Source organism: Uranotaenia lowii, chromosome 2, assembly GCF_029784155.1.
Source record: "Uranotaenia lowii strain MFRU-FL chromosome 2, ASM2978415v1, whole genome shotgun sequence".
Classification (NCBI taxonomy): Eukaryota; Metazoa; Arthropoda; class Insecta; order Diptera; family Culicidae; genus Uranotaenia; species Uranotaenia lowii.
The window spans coordinates 69462051-69475380 of NC_073692.1; the positions used below are offsets into that span (position 1 = coordinate 69462051).

At 35.5% G+C, this 13330-nt stretch overlaps 1 protein-coding gene and 1 pseudogene across 1 annotated transcript in view; one reads left to right on the forward strand and one right to left on the reverse strand.

Annotated features, from left to right (window-relative positions):
- Window positions 1–10000, reverse strand: LOC129741533 (replication factor C subunit 5-like; annotated as a pseudogene).
- The window catches only part of LOC129745645 (protein timeless-like), a 23189-nt gene continuing 19847 nt past the window's right edge, over window positions 9989–13330 (forward strand). Inside the window, exon 1 of the mRNA XM_055738865.1 lies at window positions 9989–10981. The gene's annotated coding sequence lies outside the window, so the exon portion shown is untranslated. The remainder of the gene's footprint in view (window positions 10982–13330) is intronic.

Here is a 13330-nt window from a genome sequence, read left to right on the forward strand (position 1 = left end):
TTAAATAAGTCTTTGTTTCAACCATCTATAACGCGATGCCTCGAGCCATTTGGAACGCGGTATGATCTCGACACATCCGGCTGCCAACTGTTTCTCGATGGTTGCTATTTCGATCAGCAATTGGAACATAACCCGAAGAGGCAGTTCCATCCGCTGGATATTTATGTAGAAATATTCTCCAGGGCTAAACTTATAGTGGATTTCAGCTCTTGGATATCTGAAACAAAAGTTTGATAAATTTAGCATCTTCATAGAAATTTTGAAAAAGATGGTAACATACTTCCGAAAGTACCCCGAAAACTTCAACATTCAGCAACAAATTAACGATGATGGTGATGTCGTTTTTCAGCGGATGGCCCACACAAATGTAAACGTTATCCTCGGTAATCTCTGAATGCCAACCAGGTACTCTGCCTGCAACACGCTCAGAATCTTTGAAATGTCCCCACCGGCCAATATTACTAGAGTCTTTAAGCATCTTCAGAAATTTGAATACTGAAATTTAATAAACTCCGTTTAAGAAAAATTGATTGACATTTTATTTTGGAATGTTATCACTAACTTTTCAGCTTCAACCACATTCTCCAGCCGTGGAAGTATCTGCACTACTGTCAGTGGTGCAAACCATAGCCGGTATTATCTTGGTCAGGTAGCTACAGATGATTTAAAATAGCAAATCAGCGGTTCGATGATACACCTCGAGGCATTTTTGCGCGTCATTGATCATGGCATCGGCTTCATCGAAATTGATTAGCTTTTAGCCGCTGGAAGAGGTAATTCGGCGTTGAGGCAAAATTGAGGATTTTTCTTCGCACAATGTCGGTAGCTTGATTAAAATATTGAAGCTATTTATGTATTCAAGAAATAATTATCTAAAAAAAAAAAGTTATTCGACAGCTAGTAAAAACGTGTTAACGTACATGCGAATAATGAGTGTTTATGAAGTGACGTTGGCTTTCATTGGTCAACGAAACAATGTTTTACTTTAACTATTCTATGTCCGAATCCGAGTATACTTACCCTTGGTAGCACAAAGTTTCGTTTTGCGTTATCCTCCGGGAGTTAAAAAATTTGACTAAATAGTGATACCGACACTAAATGAAATAGACCCGACAGCACCAGAAAAGGCAAAGTAGGATTCGGTCAAAATTCAAGCTGATTTTTGCACGACTTCAATAATCCTCTATTAAATCTTCATGCTTCAATGTAGGATTGCTTATCTGTAAACAAATAGAATTAATGCTAGTTAAGCAAAAAAAAAAAAAATGCAGTGTTTACCTGGACCAAAATAAGAAGTTTTTCCTGTGATTAGTCCGCAATTGGATTCGGGCAGACTGTCTACAAGAGAACTCTCCTCCTCTTCTGCTACAACGACTTTTGATAAGCATTATAATAAGGAACTTTTCCACACTGTTGAACGAAAAAAAAAATGCTTAGAATTGTATATATGAAAATGAAACAAGAATAAGTAATTGAGACAATACGTAGGACTAGTTATTTCATAATCATATGTAGGTTCTTCTATTTTTTCAAAATTGAACTATATAATAACCATCTCCACTTACCCAGATGTACTTTGGCAAGGTTTGTCCATCTACTTGGTCAATGATAGGGTTTTAACATAGACGAGAGAAACTTTCATTGGTATCCTTTAAATCCTTAGAATTGCCTAAAAAAACAGTTAGGGTTAGATCAATTTTGAAAACAAAAAAATAAAACATTGAACTCTCCAAGCATTCACCTTTGGTATAGTAACGCCTCGATTGAATTGACTGGTGTTCCCGGGGCTCCATCCTTGGTTCTCATTTTGGCCAATCTCATATCGCCATCCGTGTCCGACCGAAAGCATCTCGACTATTTCTCCGCTACTTCGATTTCCTCCGTCCCCTGTGTTGTTAAACGGGTTCGCTACAGCGTAGTGTAACTGCACCGGTGGCTAAATGCGGGTTTTTCAGCAGTAGATCAACGCAAAACACAAACTTTTTTCCCGACCGAATAGTACAATCGAAACAAACAAAACAAAACCCGTCCGTAAGTGTGTGTGTGGGTAAATTTTTGACGTTTCTCTTTGCTATGCGCAACTGGGATGCCAAGCGCACTGAAAATTTCTTAAAAACAATTGAGAGTTACTAGACGACATGTAATTTATCGACACGTAGTTTTATTTCGATAGGTAACATTACGGCAAATATCATGCTCTTTTTGTTACAGGACATTTGCTGTAATATTTAATGGTAACCTCTGAACTTTCAGATAAATTAGTTTGAAATTACGTGTTTTTTCAATTACAGGTTGTTTTATTTTAAAGGTAACCGTTTTCAATGACACGTAATAGTCATTATTTTTTTCTGTGTAGGACGTGACAGTTTTCGCAGGACTGTCACGGGCGACTGTCATGCCCATCCCATACCGTATCCATGCCCGGTCATATGCTGCTGATGCTGCTGCTCGGTTCGACTAAATCGAACGAGCAATCTATTCCAACCGAGCAGCAGCATACGACCGAGGCTTAACGCGATGTGTGGTGTCGGTGAAGGTTGTGCGAAAATTGTTATAATAATTATTACCTTCGATAAAAAACAACCTTAAAAAGAAATGAATTCAATCGTACAATTTAATACTTTTTTATTATTTTATTTTTATTTTTTATTTAGAATCATAGCCTTAGAAATTATTCACTCACGGGAGAAGTGGGTTGGGATGCAACACATTTTTTGTGTCGCTTCGAAGGGAAAATTGACCGTAATAATTTTTCTCTAGAATTTGTTTGATTATTAGAAAAACTGAAAAAAAATTAGAAAACGAATTGAAAAAAACTAATATAAAAGGCAAGTGATGGGAACCATGAAACATAAAATAAATACTCGTAGAAATAATCATTTTGGGGTGAAAATCTCGAAGTGAGATCTTGTTTTGAATCTCAATCTGGAATTTGAACCTGAAACATAAATCTAAGCCTGATATCTTCAACTAGAAATCTGAATGTAGAATTTTAATCTGAATCTGAATATAAAGCCCTTCTCTGAAATCTGAATCTGAAACCTGATCTCAAAATTTGAACCTGGAATCTCAATATGTATTAAATTTGAATAAGAATCTGAAATCTCAATCTTAAATAGGAATCTGAAATATGAATCTCAAATTTGAAACTGAAATCTGAATCTGAAATCAGAATTTAAAATTTGAATCTGAATCGCAAATCCGAATCTGAAATTGGAACATGAAATCTGAATCTGAAATTCGAATCTTACATCTAAATACGAAATCTGAATCAGAAATCTGAATCTGAAATCTGATTCTGAAATCTGATTCTAAAATCTGAATCTGAATCTGAAATGTGAATCTGCATGAAATCCGATTCTGAAACCTAAATCTGAAATCTGATTCTGAAATCTGAATCTGAAATCTGAATCTGAAATCTGAAATCTGAAATCTGAATCTGAAATCTGAATCTGAAATCTGATTCTGAAATCTGATTCTAAAATCTGAATCTGAATCTGAAATGTGAATCTGCATGAAATCCGATTCTGAAACCTTAATCTGAAATCTGAATCTGAAATCTGATGCTGAAATCTGAATCTGAAATCTGAAATCTGAATCTGAAATCTGAATCTGAAATCTGAATCTGAAATCTGAATCTGACATCTGAATCTGAAATCTGAATCTGAAATCTGAATCCGAAATCTGAATCTGAAATCTGAATCTGAAATCTGAATCTGAAATCTGAATCTGAAATCTGAATCTGAAATCAAAATCTGAAATCTGAATCTGAAATCTGAATCTGAAATCTGAATCTGAAATCTGAATCTGAAATCTGAATCTGAAATCTGAATCTGAAATCTGAATCTGAAATCTGAATCTGAAATCTGAATCTGAAATCTGAATCTGAAATCTGAATCTGAAATCTGAATCTGAAATCTGAATCTGAAATCTGAATCTGAAATCTGAATCTGAAATCTGAATCTGAAATCTGAATCTGAAATCTGAATCTGAAATCTGAATCTGAAATCTGAATCTGAAATCTGATTCTGAAATCTCATTCTCAAATCTCATTCTCAAATCTGAATCTAAAATCTGAAATCTGAAATCTGAATCTGAAATCTGAATCTGAAATCTGAATCTGAAATCTGAAATCTGAATCTGAAATCTGAATCTGAAATCTGAATCAGAAATCTGAATCTGAAATCTGAATCTGAAATCTGAATCTGAAATCTGAAATCTGAATCTGAAATCTGAAATCTGAATCTGAAATCTGAATCTGAAATCTGAAATCTGAATCTGAAATATGAATCTGAAATCTGAATCTGAAATCTGAATCTGAAATCTGAATCTGAAATCTGAATCTGAAATCTGAATCTGAAATCTGAATCTGAAATCTGAATCTGAAATCTGAATCTGAAACCTGAATCGGAAATCTGAATCTGAAATCTGAATCTGAAATCTGAATCTGAAATCTGAATCTGAAATCTGAAACTGAAATCTGAATCTGAAATCTGAATCTGAAATCTGAATCTGAAATCTGAATCTGAAATCTGAATCTGAAATCTGAATCTGAAATCTGAATCTGAAATCTGAATCTGAAATCTGAATCTGAAATCTGAATCTGAAATCTAAATCTAAAATCTGAATCTGAAATCTGAATCTGAAATCTGAAATCTGTATCTGATATCTGAATCTGAAATCTGAATCTGAAATCTGAATCTGAAATCTGAATCTTAAATCTGAATCTGAAATCTGAAATCTGAATCTGAAATCTGAATCTGAAATCTGAATCTGAAATCTGAATCTGAAATCTGAATCTGAAATCTGAATCTGAAATCTAAATCTGAAATCTGAATCAGAAATCTGAAATCTGAATCTGAAATCTGAATCTGAAATCTGAATCTGAAATCTGAATCTGAAATCTGAATCTGAAATCTGAATCTGAAATCTGAATCTGAAATCTGAATCTGAAATCTGAATCTGAAATCTGAATCTGAAATCTGAATCTGAAATCTGAATCTGAAATCTGAATCTGAAATCTGAATCTGAAATCTGAATCTGAAATCTGAATCTGAAATCTGAATCTGAAATCTGAATCTGAAATCTGAATATGAAATCTGAATCTGAAATCTGAATCTGAAATCTGAAATCTGAATCTGAAATCTGAATCTGAATCTGAAATCTGAATCTGAAATCAGAATATGAAATCTTAATCTGGAATCTGAATCTGAAATCTGAATCGGAAATCTGAATCTGAAATCTGAATCTAAAATTTGTATCTGAAATCTGAATCTAAAATTTCAATCTTAAATCTAAATTTGAAATCTGAATATGTATCTGATTCTGAAATCTGAATCTGAAATCTGAGTCTTAAATCTGAATCTGAAATCTGAATCTCATATTTGATCCCTAAATATAAATCTTAAATCTGAGTCTGCAATCTGAATTTGAAAGTTGAATCCAAAATTTTAATCTGAAATCTAAAATCTCATATTGCAATTTGAAATCTGAAATCTTGAACTTTATTATTCATAATCGACATCCAATTTCAGGCTGGTAAACAACACGCATCGTTGCGTGTCGACCAACTAATAACGTAAGGATAGCCAGCCGCAGTAGCTAGCTTGAGCTTCAAGCAGAAGTTCGTTAATTCTAAATTAAATCGACCCGAGTGTGAGCCGACGATGATCCAATTCGAATCTCGGCTACAGTCGGACGTAATTAGCAGTACTGTCATGCGAAGTTTAACGCATTGAAAACTGTCACGAAGATTTTCCCAAAACTGTCACGGAGCTTTAAAGGCTATCATATCCACGAGCAAACTTTCGCATGAGGTAAACCAAGGCGTCGTTGTACATCACACGACCGCGCCTTTTAAAACTGTCGGGGAAGAAATATTCGGAAAGCTTTCACCGAGGTGGATGTGCGACGTTCGCAAGAATACTGTCGTTCGGCAGTACTTTTCGGAAGCCTGCACGACGGTGTCTTGCCCGAACCAATCCCGGTAACTGCTGGAGTGAGACAAGGATGTATTTTATCACCGCTGCTTTTTCTCATCGTAATGGATGAAATCTTGACTGGATCGATTGATTGTAGACCGTGAAATCCTTCGACAATGGAGCAGCTGATCGACTTTGACCTGGCAGACGATATTGTTTTGCTCGCCCAAAGACAACAAGACATGCAGAGCAAACTGACGACCTTATCGAAAGCTCCAAGGCAGCAGGCCTCAAAATAAATGTCGGTACCAAGTCGATGGAAATCGACATAGTAAATCCTTCCAATTTTGTGATTGCTGAACAACAAATTGAGAAAGTGCAGTGCTTCTGGTATCTTGGTAGCTAAATAACGCCTGATTGTGGTGCCAGAAAAGACATCGAAACCCGGATCAGAAAGGCCCGATTTGCGTTTGCGAGTCTCCGGAACATCTGGCAGTCTCGCCAGATCTCTCTACGAACGAAAATCCGAATCTTCAACTCAAATCGTCAAAGCCGTATAGTTGTACGGGTGTGAAACTTGGTGTACAAATTTTTGTGAATCGCTGCCTGCGGAGTATCATCCGCGCTTGGTGGCCTGGCAATTGGATCTCAAATGAGGAACTACATCGCCGGTGTCATCAAAGGGCGCTAGAAATCGAGATTCGGGAACGCAAGTGGGGATGGATTGGCAACACGCTGCGAAGAGATGAGAACGAGATTTGCAGAGAGGCGCATGAATGGAATTCAGAGCGACATTGAAGGAGAGGCAGTCTCAGGAACTCGTTGCGGTGAAGCCTAGTCGCCGAAATCCCATCTGTTGACGAGAATCTTGACTGGGACCAATTGTAGATCTTTTACAACGGCCCTATGCGCCGGTGAATCGACGCGGGACCATTAAGTAAGTAAGTAAGTATGTATGCGAAAACATAACAATGCGCAAATTTCTCGTTTTGTGGGCCGGGCGGGTACAAGCCCAGGGCTGGAAGAGAATATGAACGCATTTTCGGCCCGGACCTTAAACATGTGCAATATCCTTTCGGTGTAAACCGTGTCAACAGAATCAGTGGTATCAAAAAATTTCACAGAGGAAGGGTCGGATTCTCCAACAGCTCACGAAACTTCATCGTTATTCGAAGACCAAGAGTGAATTTTTCATTAGCTTGGGAATTTAAAAAAACCGTCAAAGCTCTGGAGATATTCGTCCACATTGAACAAATGATATCATTTTTTCGAATTTCTATACCAGCATTGTCATTACCGCTTCTGACAGGAACGATTTGAGCCCTTAAGGTTTTGATTCTGGAACACAAACTATTGCCAATTGTTAAAAAGATTGTTGATTCTATACTCTATTGCTCTTTCTGGTTGATTATCGATATGACAATAGTTTTACAATGAAGCTTTACCACTAGAATATATAACAAACTGCAGAATTTAACAAACTCTGGTCAAATTATTAACGAATCCTACTCGACTATCCGACGTAAACGCCATGGAACTACTAAATGCAGTGAGTAAGTGATTTGATTGCAACAACCAGGCAAACTAATTTCGTCACCGAGTCATTCGGCCCAGTGATCCCTTTTTTTTTTCTAAGGATCGCTAGGACGGTAACGGAAATGCGAACAGCCAACAACATACCGGAGACCGACCGGCACTGCTCCCATAGTGATGACGGACGACCCGAAGATGTACCGGGATGCACATAACCGAAGCTTGTTATGTACTTCCCTTAGTCCAGGGGTGAGCAACCCGCGGCCCGCGGGCCGCATGCGGCCCTCGAGACATGTTTGTGCGGCCCGCGATGCTTATCTCAAATTAAATTTATTTCACGTTTTTTTTCTACGATAAATTGTTACTTATCATAAAATAGCAGTCCCAACTAAACCAAAAAAAAATATCAATAACTTGATATGCACATCACTTGTGCGCAGTTGCATTTGTCCCATTCATCCAGATTGTTGACTTTTTTGTAGGATTATGGCCTCTTATTGAGTTTATTGGGAAAAACGTATTACAGGAGTTAGTTGAGTCTTTATTTTTCGTTTTAAGCTAGTTAAAATTGCCTGATGAAGTGAAATGTTTTTTTTCTTGATTAATGACAGAAATAAGGAAAGTTGTATAATAAAACTGGGCTAACGATTATAGATTTCTTATCGACATCACTCAGCGAAACTTTGATTTCTTGACAAAAAACCATATCTGAATTCAGTTATTCAAACCAAACAGTTTGTTACGATTACTCAGCGGAACAGTATTTTTGGTGCCTATGATACAACTGTAAGAGTTTGACTTCCTTAATTCAAAACATTTCACAGATTTTGTCTATCACTTCTAGTTTCGGTGATCAGTTTTGGGTAAAATCAAGCTTTCACGTCTCGGTGGCCGTGTAGTTAGCTTGGTGACACGTTTATTTGGACCACCTGAGGCATGGGTTCGATTTCCATATCAGTACTGAATGTTAAATGTTAATATTAAGTTGTCCATTCAGTCTGTAAGCCTTATTTGGCTAAGACTGCGTACGTCTTTTCACAACTGACAAATAAATCTACATAAAAACGGAAAGGTGGGTTTCAATCTATTTACTACCCTTCATCCAATCATGGACTCAAATTTTGCCAAGATATTCGTGTATGATACAACACTTTTAAGAAATTGTATTCTGCAATTTATAGAATTTATAAAAAATAAGATTACAACTTATTCTGGCATCATTGAAGAAAGTTATTGAATATTATATATTGAATATTTTAATTCATACAACAACTTTGTTGAAGACTGCGAAACGATTTCGCAAACGGTTTTGAAAATATCAATGATACAATTTAGTTTAATTTTTCTTTAAAATTTCGACAAAATTCCCTTTTTCAGCAGCTTTTAAAAAAAAACTTCCATATCTTTTTTTTTTCTCAGAATTCAAAATTACTAGCGGTTTTTGGGAAAGTTTATCATTGAGTCAATAAGAATTTGTATTCTTCAGTTTCGTTAAAAAAGTAATCAAATTGAATTACTATTTTTTTTACCTAGTGTGATCTCGAAAACTAGAGCTGACAAAAATATTTAATGATTGTGTTTATGTGCGATGCTATTTTCAGAAATTTCATAGGCAAATCATACCAAACATTGAGCAAATTGAGTCCTTTAACTTCAAAATTAACATTACCAAAGTTATAAGATTTTTATGATTCAGCTTTAGAAAGCCTATCCCAAAGGTATCTCAATGAAATTAATAAAATTTATGTAATCTGTAAAAAATTTCTAGAATCGAAAATGTAAACTGTAACATTGACAAATCTTGGTAAAAATCCGTGAAATCAAACATTTTTCTTCATTTTGAAGCCTTGCTCAACATCTCAATGCAATGATTTCATACGGAACTTCAAATTAAAAAAAACGCCGTTTATAGAAAAAAAAAATTGTGGCTTCACGACACAATTTAAATAAATTGTGGAAAAACTTTTCAAATATGCGCACAGAAATTAATCGCTATGGTTAAGCTCCATGAAACTTTTAAAGGAGAGTGATGATGGAAAATGCCATCGCATTGGTTCGAAAGAAAAGGGTTTTTCTCAAATCTTTTTATGAACCATGGACTCAATTTTTAGTTTTTAATAAATAAAGGGGAAGTAAATGATGTTTTCTCTTTGTTAAAGAGGAATATTCACTCAACATTTCAGATAAATTAAAATATTTCAATTATTGTAAAATGATCAAGATTTATGAATGGACCTATTCAATTTGTCTGGTTTAGTCACCTTTCATTAAAAAAAATACAATACAAGCACATGAATTCATTTTATTTATTCTTTTACAGTTTTTTGTTGTCAACAACTTGTCGTTATAAAAAATTACGTAAAGCTTTACCAACTATTATTACCTTAATTTTATTTTAATGCGGCCCGCCGAAAGAATTTCAAATTAAAAGTGGCCCGATGCTTCAAAAGGTTGCTCACTTCTGCCTTAGTCGTTTGCCTGTATACATTTGTGCGGAGGCGATAGTCGAAAGTTGTTAACGGCACCGGTGTTCCCAAGCTTGTCATTCTTTAACCGACAGTGGCTCACGGCGGATGTGTTTTTACGACTCGGAAAGTCTTCCAGGATCATCTGTGGGGAAGTCATAAGGATTCCCTTAACATAGCGCCTGTTTCTCTAAGCGCAGTTGAAGTGTTTTTTGAAGTTGAAGTTACTTCCGGTGTATAAGTGAAGCTGGCTGAATAATCAAATTAGTGCGTCTGGCGTCGCCAAGGGGCATAGTGAATAATTAAAGCTTCAAGAGGAAAGATCGAATAATTATTATTGCCTACTGGTGCATTTCACTGTCAAAGATTATAGTGAAAATTTAAATTCCGTGATGCTGCAACAAGAGCAAATAAAACAAAAGTGTGTATGCAAATCAGCTTGAATGACGCAAAGTGGTTAGAGCTATCAAATAACAAGCTGACTGAAGTTTAGCTTCATCTAAAATACATAAGTGAAGTACAATTTTCGAGTTTCCAAAGTGTTTTCAAACTAAAAATCCAAAAGGATTGTTTCGAATCAAGCGATCGCTTCTAGCTAGGTCAATAGTTATAGCATCTGGCTAATCTACGTAAGTCAACAGAATGCTAGTATTGCATTGCATTTGAGTGCATCTCTCAGCTATAATAGTGATACCTATCGCATAGCAACAAATCTGTGCGGTTTAGTTAGTAGTGGTTTACCCCAGCAGCAGTGAAGTACAGTCGCAAATCGTTGCATTTAGTGTGTTCCTCTGAGCAGCAGCAGCAATAATAACCGCGACAGATAAGTTCCATTGAAGTCACGTTTTTGCAACGAAGTGCACACATAGGTACAGCTCTCAGTACAGAGTAGGCCTACGCACTTGCATCGTCTGGAACTGGAACGTGGTATAAAACGGGTGTTTTGGGTGCTGGTGTGAGTGAAAAAACAACAAGGTAGTGATTGATATTATCGAGACGAATCGAAAGCCCGGATCAATGATTAGCAGCAAAGGTTGAAGCGCAACGGAATACGATTGACCGGTAAGCCTTTAAACTATGTATTTAACTTTCAACACCTTAAAATTATTTTTCTAACCTATTAACACCGTAACGATTTCTTCATTCTACCTTTTCCAAAACATATAACGATAGTGACATTGATTGCGTAAATTGATATTTGTTCCAAATAAAGGTTAGTTCTTTTAGAAATGTGACACTTTCTTTTGCTTATGGCTCGTTTACTGGTAAAAAGACATTCAAAATTTTGACAGCATTTTGTTGCCTGTGAAAATTACTAACAGACTTATTTTTTCATAATTCATAATATTTACGATGCAAGAGAAAGAGGAAAAATAATTTTGCACAGTTTCATTCAAAATCCATCATTATCAAATTGATAGCTGACAAAACCGTTGATTTTTCGAAGAATTACTGTGTGTGAGTGGTGGAAAAGTATGCAAATACGGTCAAAATTGTCCACAAAGTTCAAATCAACCATTGGTGTGAAGCATATGATTGGCAACTTCGGCTAAGGGTCATCAGGGAAGTCAAGTCTCATACCAGCATTTTAATTTTCAATCAGCAAAAAACTCAGGATAGATCGCTGATAATTCCAAAAAAAAAATTTCTCTGATAAGCTGAAAGTGTTGCCTTTTAATGAGTCATTCAAACCTAACCTCAAGCCTCAAACAACAAATTTTTGCTAGATCCACAACTCGTAAGCTATAATATATCTGGTTCCGAGGCTATGGGACAGATGATTTCTGATGAACGACAAAATTTATGAAATACCCTATTTTAAACAAATTCCAGCGTTTGAATCCCATACCACGTCTGCTCGTGGCAAGGTCCCGAGTATATTTAAGAATGTATTTGCTGGTTATTTTGTATAAAATATAATGATTTGCCAAAATTCTGCTCCTGTGGAAAAAAAAAACAATTTTCAAAACGAAAACTATGGTTTTCACTGTTTTCAAAAGTCTAAAAAGAGTAATCTTTTATGTACCCTTCGCAACCTACGATCTATACTAACCGATTATACTTTAAGTTCAATCTCCTCACTTCGTTATTGCCAGATTTTGCCAGCAGGAATTCCATAAAAAACGCTCAAAAAGTGGCTCAAAAATAATCAAATTTGTTTATTTCGAAACAGCTGTATCCATTAAATTACCCTCAGTTTCTTTTAAAAGAGAATTATTGGTCCGAAAAGTATCAAAAATTGATGCAAGGGGATGTAGCCACCTAAAATACAGATTGAACGAAGTATTAGTTTAAAAAAACTGATCATTATCATGACTGAAAAAAGTGTGCGCTGGCCGAAGGGTATCAAGAATAAAGTAGAATTTATTCTTGCAAAAAAAACGATAAATTTTTTTTTCAAAATTTTTCATCAATTATCATAAGATTACCTTCATTTCCTTCGTAAAAATTATTTAGATCAAACGAAAGGTTTTTGAGATAAACGGATTCGTAACTGTCCATTTCTAAAAGAACTAAGCTTTACTTGTTTGTTTGGGAAATCAAAATTTTCCATTAAAAAATCACTAGAGATGTACAGAAAAATAAAAAAAAAACTGTGGAATTTAAATATTCCTTTATTCTTGAAGTACATTTCATGAGAAAAAACCACAAACCTAACTTGTACCCCAGAAAAGATATTCGATATTGAATGAAAAATAAATTCAAAATATTTTTATTTTATTTTTCGATTCTACTGCTAGTTTGAAAGCTATTTAACAGTAGGATGAAATTAAAACATCCCAATGAGCTGCTTTGCAAAGCCAATGAATTTGTCGATTTATATAAACTCGGTAAAAACGGCTCATCAAAAAACTCTTGGTATCTCTATTAAATGTTGTTTAGGAACTTTTATCAACATAATCGCGAATGGGTTTCGAAAGCCTACAAAACTATTTCAAACTAGCTGTTATGTTTGGATGACGAAAAATTTTCAGATTTTTTACTAATTGAATTTTGTTGAATAATTCTTGTTGTTTCATAAATTTTACCGGCTAACCAGGATTTTCCCGGCCCGTTACGTTCGGGAAAATTCTTCGTTTTATAAATACGGAAAAGACTGACTACATTAAGTTTAAAGCTATATAAGATCACGCTTCCCGTTCAATTCCAGGGCAACGAACTCGCCGATGAAAGGGCAAAAAGGAGCAATACATGGTGCCATTTCTGCACGTTTTATCGCATATCATGAGTAGGTATTTTGCAATTGCTCATCAAATGGCTATGAACGAATGGCAGAGTTTATAGGACGAAAGCGTAAAAGTAAGGTTTCTTTATGTTTACTCAATTCACCCGAAGTAAAAACGGAAGCTTGTTCAAGGGATTTAATTTAAAGCATGGATCACTACAAATCTGGACGCATTAAAACGGATC